Source organism: Hirundo rustica, chromosome 20, assembly GCF_015227805.2.
Source record: "Hirundo rustica isolate bHirRus1 chromosome 20, bHirRus1.pri.v3, whole genome shotgun sequence".
In the NCBI taxonomy this organism is placed as follows: Eukaryota; Metazoa; Chordata; class Aves; order Passeriformes; family Hirundinidae; genus Hirundo; species Hirundo rustica.
Genome location: NC_053469.1, coordinates 5,150,770 through 5,153,363, shown reverse-complemented (window position 1 = coordinate 5,153,363; position 2,594 = coordinate 5,150,770). Strand labels below are relative to the sequence as shown.

Below are 2,594 nucleotides of genomic sequence, written 5' to 3'. Positions count from 1 at the left end.
CTGGCCTCGGGGAGGCTGCAGAACAAGTCCTGGCACAGCCCAGTGTGGAGCTCTGCGGCCTCTGGCAGGCTGCTTCCCTGGGGGTGGGAGTGGGGACACCAGGATACTCAGCAGCTACATGGATTCAGACTCTGAGGTAAGAGCTGGTGTGTTCACCAGCAAACTACACCCAAACCCACCCACGTATCCCTGGAGCTCAGCAGGGTATTATAAACACCATAATGCCAAGTATAAGTGGACAGTGGCAAAGCCACATCCCAAACACTGCTCCCCCTCATCCCTCTTCTCCACAGCTGATAGCGATCAGCCCACAGCAGAGAAGATCTCGGTGACCGAGGACTGAGGTTATGCCCTGCCAGACTGGCCCCACAGCATGGATGAGACATTCCCCCTTCCCCCCAGGAGTCTGGGAGAGGGCAGGCAGCCAGACCCTTCACCAACACATCACACCCTCCAACCAGCAGCTCCAGTTTTTACCAGCTGACGATCCAGGGGTCTTCAGCAGTGGGACCTTTTTCCTTCATGCACCTTCTTCCCCTCCCAAGGCAGCCAACACCTCGCTGAGCAGCAGGAATATGCACCTGCAGACAAGCCAGGACTCCTCCTGCCAACCAGCCAGCCTTCCCCTCCTTGGCATCGTTCAAACACTGGCAAGGGGCCCTGGACAATTTGCACCAGGTACTGGCACAAATTTACATTAAATGGAGAGATCAAAAAGCACTCCTTATATAGGGATAAGCCCTCAGGGCAAACTCAGGTGTGGATGTGTTAATTTTAAAAAAGTGTTTTTTCCTGTGTCTTTATGCATTTCAAACCCCTTTCCCTGTTCCACAGAGTGGAACCCCAGAGGGGAGGGTTATAGATGGGGATGAGGAGCAGAAGATAACTGCAAAGGCAGGTGTAATGCTCCGGGGATCCCAGCTCCTTTTCAGTTTACCAGGTTCAGGGGAATCATGCTGGCACAACATCCACACTTGCACCTTCCTGGCTTTTGAGACCCGAGGCAGCTCAGCTGCAGGAAGTGTGTTCAACCATCCCATTAATCCACACGGAAGCAGGCTGTTAATATTAATGGTTTGATCCTCCTCCACAGATCACATCCTGCCAGGACAGAGCCCTTGCCTGAAGAAAGCCAGGTCCTAGAGGAAGTGTGTCTTCAAACTACAAGTCATGCCTAAAAACCTTGAGCATGAGAGGTCTCAACCCAGGACAAGATCTACCTAAAGCCAACACCGCTAGCCAAAAACACTGCTTTTTTTCCCAACCCACCCCCCCCCCCCCCCCGAAATTATTAATAAAAATCCATGTGAGGCTTTGAAAGATTAGGTTATCAGGTTAGACTGACCCTGGGAGCTGTAGGGAAAATTGCAGCATTTTGCTGGAGGAGGAACTGAACTGTAGGAGGCAGAAGGAATGAAAAATTCATGGGAGGTGCTCAAGAAAAGTACTTAAACATAGAAGCCTGTAAAAGCAATTCTGCTTTGGCAAGATTATGAAATAAAAATCACCCTTGATTCCCACACAGGTTATTTATTTGACCAACTGAATTACGCTACAGTATTGCCACTACATTTTTCCGCTCTTGCTACGCTGGGGAATTTCCTGGTGGCAGCAAAAGGAGAGGGTTGGTTCAGTGGAGCACTGGCATGTCCGCCGTCCGCCGGAGAGGCACAGCCGGGGCTCCACCCTGATCCCAAAGGGAAGCCAACACTTTGGGCAATTACAGCTCAGATTCCCCCAAATTTTCCCTAATGAGCAATTATATCCCACAGCTGGGGCTAAGCAAAGAGCCTGAGGGGAGTGCTCCAAGCTGGAGAAGATGGAGAAGTGGGTGACACTTCTCCAGCATGCTTCCACATGCTGGTGGAGAAGGTGCAGAGCCCAGCAGGGATTTTCCCTGCCCTGGACCCACAGCTCAGCCCAGGAGCTGAGCTACATTCCCAGCTTGTTCCAATGCTACTGTGGGCACTGGTGCCCTCCTCCCCTGCCATTTCTTCCTGCTGCTCCCAGCACCAAGCCTTGGATCCTGCACACTCCAGTGATCACCTGCACCCATCCTGGGAAACCCAGCTGCCAAGGAAGGCTGCGCTGTGCTGGCTCATCAAACACAATGACTTTTCAAGTAAAGGCATGAGTATTTTAGCTGTTTATTAGCGAGAAGGGTGCTCCACCTGCGTTCCCTCCTCAGTCTGCACGAAAGCTCCCACCACCATGACACACCTTCCATGGATCTGTGAAATCCTCTTGCTTCACCTGCGGCTCCCTGTCCCCAGGCTCCTGGGCTCCTCATGCTTGTTTCAGCGAGCAGGACACGGAAGATACTGCAAAGTCAGTAAGCAGTGGAACCACCAGCATGTCCAGCCTCCAGCATTAGCATCTGTTGTGGTTTGACACTGGCCAAACACCAGGCACCCACGAAAGTTGCTCACTCGCCCTCCCCTGCCACAGCTGGGCAGAGCAGAGAGAAAATTAACGAAGGCTTCATGAGCTGAGATAAAGACTGAGAGAAAATGCTCCAAGGGCAAAATAGGTTTGACTTAGAGGTATGAAGTGAATTTATTCCTAACAAAATTAGAGGAGGATAATGAGAAGTA

The 2,594-nt window shown here is 51.6% G+C and overlaps 1 long non-coding RNA gene across 1 annotated transcript; it reads left to right on the top strand.

The window, feature by feature from the left end:
• Positions 1 to 1,996, top strand: LOC120761716 (uncharacterized). Its single transcript, XR_005703722.1, has 3 exons — positions 1 to 136; positions 294 to 678; positions 1,094 to 1,996. It is a non-coding gene; the product is annotated as an uncharacterized LOC120761716 (long non-coding RNA).
• The last annotated feature ends 598 nt before the right edge of the window (positions 1,997 to 2,594 follow it).